Source organism: Rosa rugosa, chromosome 4 (assembly GCF_958449725.1).
Source record: "Rosa rugosa chromosome 4, drRosRugo1.1, whole genome shotgun sequence".
Taxonomy (NCBI): domain Eukaryota; kingdom Viridiplantae; phylum Streptophyta; class Magnoliopsida; order Rosales; family Rosaceae; genus Rosa; species Rosa rugosa.
This window is the reverse complement of record NC_084823.1, coordinates 27,179,800-27,191,870: the sequence shown is the minus strand read 5'-3', so window position 1 is coordinate 27,191,870 and position 12,071 is coordinate 27,179,800. Positions and strand designations below refer to the sequence as shown.

General features: G+C 36.4%; 1 pseudogene; it reads left to right on the top strand.

Moving 5' to 3' along the window:
- Positions 1-282: 282 nt before the first annotated feature.
- On the top strand, positions 283-11,448 carry LOC133744580 (putative pentatricopeptide repeat-containing protein At3g16890, mitochondrial; annotated as a pseudogene).
- Positions 11,449-12,071: the final 623 nt, after the last annotated feature.

Genomic DNA, 12,071 nt, shown 5'->3' with positions numbered 1-12,071 from the left:
GTAGGTTAATCTTGTACCCTATATAAGGGAAGAGATAGTTGATGTAAAATGTGTGATCAGATAGAAGAACAATTATGAAACTCAAAGCACAACATTTGCTGAGTTTTTGTTCATCTGGTCATGCTTTATTTGCTATTGCAAATTAATCAAATCAACAAAGTTGTGGTTTCGATTATATTTTGTTCAAATACAAAGTAGAAGCAAATTAATCAATTTTTTAACAAATATAACCAACATGATCACATTTCCGATAAAAGCGTCTTACGGATGTGTAGATGTAAAATGGTGTCTCTAGATGATTTGGTAGGCCGAACATTGCGTGCAACTGCTGCGGGGAACAACTCTGAAAAACGTACATCATATGAAATACTCTGCACCAACATAGAAGGTTGGTCAAACCCCATAACCAACCGGCGTAGAAAATATATAACTAAATAACGATCAGGTAGGGGTAATCAATATTCTGTAATCTGATCATATCGAGAAGAGTAAGACAGTTCTCCTGTCGAAACAAATAAGTCGGGACAGGTTCAAGGACAGGATTCGGGGCAGCATTCGCCATAGTCAGAGAAATCAGGACAGAGCCAAATTACTGAAAACGAAGAACAGGAAATGATTGGTTAAACTTGTCAATGGCAGACTAAAGCATTGAAAATTTCACTGTTGATAATGCTCCTAGAACATGGTTTCAAACCGGATATAATGCTCCTAAGGAAACAATCATTTCCTGCTCCAACAATCAGGTATTAATAATAATCACCTTCCTCCAAAAATTGATCAAAATCTTGGATCTCTCCTGAGGTTCAGTGTATCATTGTCATTCTGAAGTTCTACCAATCTCAGTCCCTGCAAGATAAAATGGTTGATCATTAAATGAGTGAATTTACAGTTTCCTTTTCATTTTCTGGTAGAACTGCTCCAGCTACATCAACTATATAGACTGTCCCTTACTTTGAGAGCAGGTGATTATTATTAATACCTGATTATACTATATGTTGGAATTTCGGATATAGGTTGCTAAAATCTAACAAAATCCGAGTCTCAGAGCTGTTCAAAAGGAAAAACAAAATTTATGATATAGACCAAAAATCTGGAAACAAAAGGCTCATTTCAATCAATATTAGCCAACTCTTCAATTAAGCATAAACACAGCAAAGTGACTAACTGGATTTAACTTTCAACAAACTTGGAATCAAAATTCTGAAATTAGAGAATCAAATTCAATCACCCAAGACAACCCCTAATTCAGTAACCCTAACCCTAAAAGTTAATCAAACAAAATTAAGGCCCCGAAATCCAAACCTAACCCAACAAAACTCAATTCCCAATTTCCGAAACCCTAAATCACAGACAGAAAGCGATAAAGATAAGAAAAACGCACCAAGATTAGATCGAAGAGAGTGGCCAGGTCAACCTTGACGAAATCCTGGTCCCAAATCTTGAGCTCGTCCTCGGTGAATAATATGGAAGTCCTGGTCCCAATTTTCATAGTGTGTTGCTTAGTCCTCACAAACTGTTTTTGCATAACTCTCTCTAATATTCTTCTGCAAGTATTTCTCACTGCATTCATCTTGGAAATTGGTCTTGAGATCAGTGAGTCGATGATTTTGGAATAGAGTGCAAGGTTGAGATAGCAAGGGTTTAAGACATTTGTGTTAGAAATTATATCAGTTGTAAATCAAGTTAATTAGCTGTGTTGCTAGTGAATGTGATTGTGAATTAACATCACTACTTGTATTTTGTAAACATTTGATTAATAGTGAATTTGTTTCTCGAAGAAGGCAATTCTCATTGATGATTAACAGCAAGGAATACCATCTTGAATGGCTTCACTAATATTCAAGATATTCCTTTAAATAAGACAGAGTTGGAGTAATCAGATCCTTATTTTTTAAATAAATATAAAAAGGGCGGTGTTTTTAACAAACCCAGCTTGAATTAATTCGAAAAAAAAAACCTCAGAGTTCACTTGAAAGTAGAAACCCTTGGAAAATCCTTTCAGCCTTTTTACCCTTGAGCTCTCCTCTGATTCATAGTCAATCCTTTTTCTATGGAAGACGTACTCCAACCAAATGTGATGAGATTGTTCGCTATGCTCTGGGGGAGAATCGGCGATACTCTAATTTATTGAATTGGTTACTCTTTAGCCTCTAGGGAGGGGTGAGGGAAATGAGATGGCTTTCTTCTTTGGCCTCTAGGGTCTCACCTGCACTCAGAACCCTCGCCTTCACCAAAAATCAGACCCAGCAAGCCTCTGCCTTGTGCTCCTCACAAAGAATCTCATTTCAGCTAAGAATACCAATTTTCGAGTTGCTAATAAACCAATCGACCACCTCTACATTGCTCGAATTCTTTCTCGCAAGACTCGACCACGAGTTGAATGCCAGGAGGATCGTTTTGAATCCTCAGGTCAGGCCGTTGCTAGTGTCTTGCAAAACCAAGAAAACCCTTTGCACCCTTTCAAGTTTTCGAATATTGATCCCTTGTTCTTAAAAGAATCATTCGGTTCGCAGTGTTCTAGCCAACACCCTTTTCAGAAAATGCCCAGTTTGAATTGCTTAAAGATATTAACAACTCAGGTTTGAAGGTCACTGAAGATTTGCTTTGCATATTAATTGGTAGTTGGGGGAGGTTGGGTTTGGCAAAGTATTGTGCTGAGGTTTTTGGGCAAATTTCGCTTTTGGGTCTTGGTCTTAGCACTAGGTTGTACAATGCTGTGATCCATGCGTTAGTCAAGTCCAATTCACTTGACTTGGCTTATTTGAAATTCCAACAGATGCCTGCAGATAATTGCTATCCTGATAGGTTCACTTACAATATCCTTATTCATGGAGTTTGCAAGATTGGTATTGTGGATGAAGCTCTCCGCTTAGTCAAGCAAATGGACGGCTTGGGATACTTGCCTAATGTTCGTACTCTGGTTGATGGTTTTTGTAATTCAAGGAGGGTTGACGAGGCCTTTGGGGTTATGAAGATAATGAGGGATAAGAATGTGACTCCTAATGAAGCTACTGTCAGATCATTGGTTCATGGGGTGTTTCGTTGCATGGACCCCAGTAAGGCTTTTGAGTTGTTATTAAGTTTTGTTGAAAGGGAGTCTCTCTTGTTTAAGGTAGCTTGTGATACCATACTGTATTGCCTTTCAATTAATCACATGGCAAGGGAGATTGCTGTGTTTTTAAAGAAATCCGGAGTGAAAGGTTATTTGCCTTTCAAGGCATTGTGTGACTTGGGAAAAGTTGACGTAGCTAAGGAGATATTCCTCTCTATGGAAGCATATGATTGTTTACCCGATTCTTCTATTTGCAATATAATGTTGGATTCTCTGGTTCAGCATAACCGTTTTGAAGAGGCCTGTAGAATGGTAAAAAGTTTTGTCAGGAGGAAAAACTAAATTCCTAACTTGTTGGATATGGTCAACCCATGAGTCCATGCTGCTTTGTATCAACATTGGTCCAGAAGTCAGGTCCAGCCGTAATACACAAAACTGATGAATTGTTTGTGTAATGCATTTTGGAATCAACTGCATACCGGATATGGTCTTCTTCAGTTCATACTGCTTTGTATCAGCCTTGCCTCTGAAGTCAGGTCCTGCCGTGATACACAGGGCCGATTCTTATAGAAACGAAAAGCAAAACACACAAGGCTGATTGATAGTTCTGTAGTGCATTTTCGGAACGAACTACATCCTGAGTATGTTGCAAGAGACTTCGATTTATCTCCTGGGTATGTAGCAATGCACTCTACTCCATCTTCCTTAATTGTTTTATTATATCTCGGTGATAAGTTGCATTATTGTTGGTGTATGCATGTTGAGTTGTTTACTTGTCTCCAAGCAAATTTCTGCTCTATATATTTAGTTAATTTTATGTTGCATTATTATGAGGTTAAAACATTACCAAGATACCAAAATAAGTACATAATCATAGATTTTACACTAGCATACCTGCAATATTGAAAAAGTTTCTAAGAAAGGAGTTGACTGAAAATTTTCCTGACTTCTCCAACAGCCATCTTCTTATCTTGTGTACTTAATTAGTGTGTGAGCTGAACTCTGCCTGCACCAATTTAGGTAACTACTCAGCTTTCTCATCCTTTAGATTCCTTTTAAAGTGAAAATGCCAACTTACTGGACAATTACAATTCAAGACCGATGCAGTGTGAGGCTGGTTCTTGGCCATCAAAGTACTTGGGCCTCTGGGTAAAATCCAAGATTAAAATGTTTCTTTTTTCCCTTACTCTGGTAGTGGAATAAGTTGAGATAAGATTGTTGTTGGTGGTGGTGGTTCTTTTTTTTTTTTTTTTTGGGGGGGGTGGGGGGTGGGGGGTGGGGGAAGGTGTGGTGGAAGAAGGTTTATATAGAAGAGGAAAGTTGTCTAGTAATTCAGCACACATTAATTATATGTGGAGTTGTTAAAGCATCAGAGAGCCCTATGAAGTATATATTGTGGGCAGGGGTGAAGGAAGGAAGGAAAGAGAGTATCTAATTAGTTGAGAGGTTGATTCCCTATTGAAGTAATAGGGTAGGTTACTGGTGTGAAGCTGTTCTTTGGAAATGGTTGTGGCTGTTTCCTGAAAGGGAGGATTCGTTGCATTAGTTGATCGGAAATCCTGAAGTATGGGGCTCAGAAATGCAAAACCATTGGTGAGATGATCTAGTAGGTGGCTGTGGAAGGACATTAGTGTCAGTTAATGAGGACTTCATTAGCCATTGTGAAGATGCTGATAAACAATAAAGCTCTTTTTGTGAAGATGATAAAGCTATTTTTAGGAAATGGTTGTGGCTGTTTCCTGAAAGGGAGACTTTGTGGCACTAGCTGATCAGAAGGGGCTCAAGATAATATGTCCACGAAAGGATATTAGTATCGCAATGAGGACTTCATTAACCACTGCAGGTCTGTGTTAGGGAATGGGGCTTAACATTTTGGGAAGATGTTGAGGTGGGGGAGCTATCTCTGAGTGGGGTGTGTCCTCCACTGTACTTGTTCACATTGCATTTTATCCTTTTTCTTTATTTGTTACTTGAATTGTGATGTACTTTATTGATAAATTTTACCTGCGCTTAAAATCCAAAGTAAAGGGAGATGAAAGGCTAAATAAAGAAGTTGTCTGTTATCCTGGGAGGTGGCATTTGTAAAATTTAGGATGGTGAAAATAATAGGAGGGAGGAAAATAGAAGAACAAAGGAACAGAACATAAACTGAAAATGAGAGTTACTTTTCTGTTGCATGGTATCCATGACTCTCATTGGGTGGGGACTTGGGATTGAAGTGTCTTATTGTTTGGCTGTACCTAGCAAGGAGTCATACCATGTCGATTCAGTGGTGAATGCACCCCTGGACCTATGATTTTATCAAAGGAATATTGTTAGTTGCATAACTGATATTCGTAGATTAAGCAGCTGCCTGTTTGTTAGTTCAACCGGTAAGCAACATCATTAACAAGAATTGTTGAACTTAGCTTCATGTTTATTTTCTGGTTTCCTTACTGGTGGAACAATGAAACAGCTGCTTTTCAGGTTTTGTTACATTCAAAAAATTAAGAATTCAATGTGAAATATTGATGAGTATATTCGATAGTATTGAGTTCTACTCATGAGTTGTTAATGAACATTGTGACGGAAGCCCCAACATGAAATAAAAAATAAAAAAATTCATATAATACGTCTTGGCTGGCCATGTTATTCCATAACTTTCTTGAACTTCCATGCAGACCCCTGAGAGATTTCTTAGGACAAGGAACAGAAGTTCAAGAAAACCTGTGGAAAAGCATGACCTGAACAAGTGAGGGATAAACCGAAGTTCTAATTGCAAGTAAGTCAAGAACCAACTAAGCTAGCTCTATTATATTCAGAAATATCATTAAGAGGCATTGGTTTGTAGATAGGGTCTCTATTAAGTGTACTAGACCACTATAGCAGAGAATATATATATATATATATATATGTGTGTGTGTGTGTACTGTACATGTTTCTTAATCAAGGGTAAGAAATTATTTAGCATATTCGTGGTGTGAATTTCCGGAAAGGGAAGATGTGCAGGTAGGTGAACGAGAACTATGTCTGACAACTAACAATGCATGAGTAATTAACTAACTTTCATACTGTATTCTGCATCAATCGGAGAAAAGGATAATCAATGCTAAGTTAAGGTTTTAAAGTCAGAAGGACGTTGAGTGAAAATGTAATGGAATCAGAACAACAATTATTCTTGTGTTGAAGAGAAAGACAATTTCTTTTTCTTTTTCTTTTTTTGTCAAAGAAGGATAGTGTGTTTTGGTTAATGAGGAATTTAACAAAGCACCCGATTCTTCTTTGTAATTGATAGTTTAGCTATTAGCTGATTGTTTATTTTAATTCTTATACTATATACTAATTCTCAATGCACTGTTCATCGGCTTATGAACAGTGCCGGCGCGAGCCGAGCTGGTCGTGGCTGAAAAGACTATTTTGTCCCTGCGTCAGCTCTCTCTTGCCCGACACCTGTCTGCCTGCCTGCTTTGATCTCCCGTGTCTTCCTTCTTCGCTTCACAGAGAGGTAGAGAGAGAGAGAGAGAGAGAGTGAGTGAAGCGAATTCATTTTCTTGGACAACTGGGTTGTTGCTCAGTGTGTGTTTTTGTTGCTTCGACACCTGGGTGGTTCTCAGTGCTATCGTGTCTATGATACCTCGCTCCACCGAGAGGTAAATAGTGTTGAGCAATCGGTCTTTTATTTGCATTTGAGGATTTTTGGCAAGATTACTTGCAACCGATTTGCGGGTAATTTCAGTTCTGATGTTGCATGTCATGGTTGCGTCTGTGTTTCTTCGATTTAGGGTTTCTTTGTTGGCTGTTTTTTGGATTTACAGTTCGTCAAATTTGATTTGTGTTGAAAGAGTGGGTTTTGGTGATGAGTTAAATTTTGGGTTTCACGCAATCTGTTTCTCAAGCTGATAGACACGATGTTTTCTTTTTTTCTCTTTGTTCTTGGCTGAGCTCTGTGTTTCTGTTGTTGATAGAGTGAAAGAGAGGGAGAGAATTCCAGAGAATATGTTCTGCATGTTCTCCGTGTGTGTGTTTTTGTGTTCTCTGATAATAGTAAAAATCAAGAAACACGGAGAATGAAAGAATTTGTGGTTCTTTTTGAAAGAATTTTGATTTGGGGTTTTGGTGATGTCAGGGGTTTCTGGGTTATTGGCTTAACCTTGAGGTGGAGGTGTGTTGAGAAAGGCAGGAGAGGTGTTGAGGTGTGGCTTCAAACATCCAATTCCAGAGTTATTGTTCATGCTTGGAGACATAGATTGCTTCTACGTTCAAGGTTCCTTAATTCTCCTCTCTCAAATTTTGTCCATTGTAATTGTAAATTGTTCCTATTTAATGTTAAACTGTGATTGGTTTTGTATGCAGGTTTCATATGCTACTGTTGTAAGAAATTGGTCTGCAAGGTCTGAGGAGAAGGAGAAGGTTGAATATGTAAATCAAGGTAAATGGAAGAGAATACATGTTAAGCAATTTTTGAAATCATGCTCAACTTTAAATTTTTAGAAACTTTTTGATAAGGTTTTTTTTTTTCCTGAGATCTGTAGAGGATGAATTTTTTTGAAGTACAACCTTTGAACATTTTAGTTCAATTTTAAAGCATAGCCCGAGAGTAGAGTAGAAAATTGATATGAGGTGGTCTGCTGGTGTGAGATTATATGCTGTTGAGGAACTCTTCTTATGCTTGAAAGATGGTTTATGAAACAGCGTTTTGGTTAGATTGCTCTATGGGTTTGATTTCTGCATGTCTGACGATCTCCACATGATGCCCATTCTCTCTTTATCGTAAACATTAATCAGCCTTCTTTACTTGGTGATGAATGTGTCTACATTCGGGTGTGTTTTCTTTCTGCTTTCTTTGCAGAGAAATCATTCTTTTTTTTCTTTTTTTTTTTTTTTGGGCTCTGTTTTGTCATGAAGAGAGAATGGGTAGATATGTGGATTTAATGATGATTATATAGAATTGCAAACTAAGAACCCACTAAGTTTTCGTAATGTTATATAAACAATTTTGTTGATTGAATTCCTATAGCACTAAGTTAAATGATTAACTTATTGGAATTGGATTTACATAAGGATCCGGTTTTCAAGTTACACTCTCTAACCGGTTTCTGTTTTGCTTCTTTTCTGACTGAGTTTTGTGTATTGATTGATTGATCATTCAGTAGAGAAGGACATATTGTATGGCAGGAGTAATATTTCATGGTGTTTGAAAGAAAAAAGTATTAGGAGTATTACTTACACAATAATGAACTTTGTATTGAAGTTAGTTTTGGTAGTTTTATGATTGTTTTGAGGATTTTATTGTTCTTTTGTTTGATTTTTGCAGATTTTATGCAAAACATTTTAGGGGTTGTTTTTGCGCCACTGTTCTGTTGTCTGTTGTTTAGTGCTATATTCAGGTGAGTTTTGTTAGATCAGTTGCTGATTTTAGTTGTGTGCATAATCTTCATTATTTTCTTTTCTGTGTTAAGTTTATCATTTATATACACATGATAATGTCAGGTTCTTTAAATATTGGTTTTCCATTTTGTAGATTCTCGGAACAGTGTGCTGTCGAATTTGTCAAGTGTTTTGGATTCAGGTAAATGATTATTCTGTCTTTGATTGGAATTTAATCGATTATTCTGTCTTTGGTTTTTAAGTTCAAACTATTTGACTCAGTTGTTCATAAGTTGTATCTATGTTTGTTAGTTGTTTATATTTACTTTGCTTGAAGAGAGTTATGGTACAAAATCAACATTGGTTACAGAGAACAGAAAAGCAAATTAGGTACTGCAAAATCCTCATTAAGAAGGGAACATATCAACCAAAGCAAAAGGAGCAAACAAATCATGAGGATAAATGTTTTCATCTGTGCGTGCAAGGATAAGAAAGAGTCTGACATTTTCATTGGAATAGCATTTGAACAGTTTTATACTTTCGTTGAAATAGAAGCAGTAAGCTTTGGCTATGACATTTAACAGTTGTTTATTCTGTAAAATTAGTCTACAATCTGTTAACAAAACCTCCATCTTCAATTTGCTGTTACAATTGTTGGTACTTTTGCAGACCCAAAAGTAACAATAAGAAAGCATTGATAGCCTCCCTCACACTTCTGGCATATGAATTAGATATTCTTTAGTTTGTTGATGAGTTAGATATGAACAACATGTGATGCTAGATTTCCTTTGGATGGTTTTGGTTTTGTTTTTTTGTTTTTGTTTTTTTTTTTTTCTGTTTTTTGTTTTGGGTCAAATTTGCATGGTTTTAGTCACGAATCTATGTTTAGTTATACTCACATGATGCTCTTCTTAAGGTGATAAACATAAATTTCAAGAATCAGAAACGGGGAACTAATGTTATTTTGGATAGAGGATCAGCAATCTGAATATGCAGAGTTTCTATATTGTCTGTGTGCCATTTCCTAAATCACCTTAGATTCTGTGTGCTGCATTATTTATAATCCCGATTTTCCATCTGTGAACTGTTGAACAATTGTTGCTGCTGCTTGCACTGTGCCACTGTTTGTTCCTTTTGAGGATCCTGAAAAATAATCTCTTTGCATCTTTATTCTGGGTTGTCAGTGTTATTATGCAGACAGTTGACTTCTCAACTTACATATATATATATATATATATATATATATATATATATATATATAGATGTTTAATTATAAACTTCGAGATACAGTCTGACCCTTCTTCGTTTGGATTTGAATTTTTGAAATTTTGGTTATTATCTTTGTTTGGTATCCCATGGGATTAGTTTCATGTAGATAACAAATTTTGAGGCTGTGATCCTTTTAAAAAAAAAAAAAAATTGTTTCAGCTTTGCAGGTTGGAGATAGATGCAGGCTGCGTTGAATGTTCGATGAGGTCAGATGCACTTCTTTTTCCCTTCCTGCATAGATCAGTTTAGCCTATTTTTAGCATCGCACATTGGTCTGTAGTCCATTATGGTTCTAAGCAGTAACAGACATGCATGATTTGTTAGCAAGAAGTTGACGCAGGAAATTCTAGACCCCGTCATTGCAGTTTCCAATTTATATACTGAATCAAAGTTTTCAGCCTATTTCTACCCTCATTTGGATTGCTGTTGGTGTTCTAGCTGTTTGTTCAAATATAAATTGCTGAGATTGCCTAAAATTTTTGCTTCTATGGTCATCAGATCTCTACAATCTTTCTCACCATCTTATCTTTTCCGCAAATTTTCATATATGAATCATATAAATTGCTTTGCTTTTCTTTCGTCTCTGGAGCAATCACATCTTTATAGCTTATGACTTCATAATAATTATATGGCATTTTCAGGTTATTAATAGCCTTATTCCAGGTCTTCGATCAGAATGCTTTCTTGATTCAAAAACTAATTCCCAGTACAAAACACCTAGATTTTATACTGATCCCCAGTACAAAACACCTAGATTTTATACATACCCAGTACAAAGATCTATGGTAGCAGCTAATCATGAATAAACCATCATCCATCAAGATTTAACTTTATCTTTTATCCCTTTAAATAAAAATTTATTTTCAAATTCCATAATCATGTCATATCCACTTAAACATTAATAATACATGGGTCATGGGAGGAAAACTCTAACCTTTTGAAGGAGGATTGGGTTGTCTGAGATGCCTCGGGTGTTTCAGATGATGCCGATTTGTAATTATCTTATTGTTAGTTTTTAATTTGTAAATAATTTCCTTCCTTTTCTCCTGTGTATCCAAAATGTGAACTTCAAGTATAAGAAGTCAGAGATTCCTTGCACTACAAATGTGTATTTGCATTCAGAATTTCATGTGCATGTAAATCTGTTAACTATGATGAATATCTATCTTATATATTTTAGAAAAGTCTCCATATTTACTGCATAAGTTTGTGCTAATGGCTACAGAACTGATGCAAAAAAGTTGGAGTGGGTTCGAGCTCAGACTTCCACTTCGTTGAATGAAATAGCTTAACCAACGTATATGACCCTCCAAGAAGTGGATGCAAACAGACTGACACAAATGATCAGATTTGAAAAAGTTTCTCGAGTTCAAAGGTTTGCCATAAGCCCATGAGGGGCTCTAAACCGTAAGTGAAAAGTCAAGACTGCTTTGTGCCAAGTTGGAATCAAATACAAGGCATATGATCAGATTTTGTGGTCAAATTGTAGAAAGCTGTTACAGGTTACAGTGCAAGTAGAAATAGTTGGTATACAAAACATCAGAAAAATGCTTGCGCAGACTATTAGATAAATGAGCAACATCAAATCCCAGTGGGAACCACAACCCAGCTGATATGTGGTGACGAACACCAACACCTCTTTGCAGCAGACAGATCAAATGTAGCTAGGTTAACTTATAAGTAGAACAATATATTTTTGACAAGCTGTGTCAACAGCAGTTGTATTGTATGTTTACACATTATCTGAACATTCATATTAATGGTAATGGTAGTTGCAAACATGTCTCCAGCCATCCAAAGTTTCAGATTTTGTTTGAAAACCCGCAGCAACGGGCGGGCACCTATTATAGTACTTACTACTTGCATTGGCAACAACGTACTGTACTAGAAGTCTAAAACTCATTATATATTTAACCAATAACTACATTGAAATAAATAGCATTAAACATCATTCGTTCAAAAATTTCCAGACAACCAAGATAGTGATGCTAGAGAAGCAATTATCCAAGATCTGCACAGAAATAGGACAATTTGAACATTGATATGCTACCTGCAATGGCAAAGGTATGCTGTACGTTCTATAAACTGATTACCTGCAATGGCAACAGTATGCTGTACGTTCTATAAACTCATTATATATAAGTCATCCATGTGCAGCAATAATGCATTAAATGTAGCTACAAAAAGAATAAAAGACCTTGATATACTTACTAACTGCATTGGCAACAACATACTGTACTAAAAGTCTAAAACTGATCATTATATATCTAACCAATATCTACATTGAAATAAATAGCGCATTACACATCATCCGTTTAAAAATTTCCAGGCAACCAGAAAGTACCAATAAACCATGTCTTCTACTATTTCCTTCAACTCTTTCTTATGGTCTCAACTGAACCAT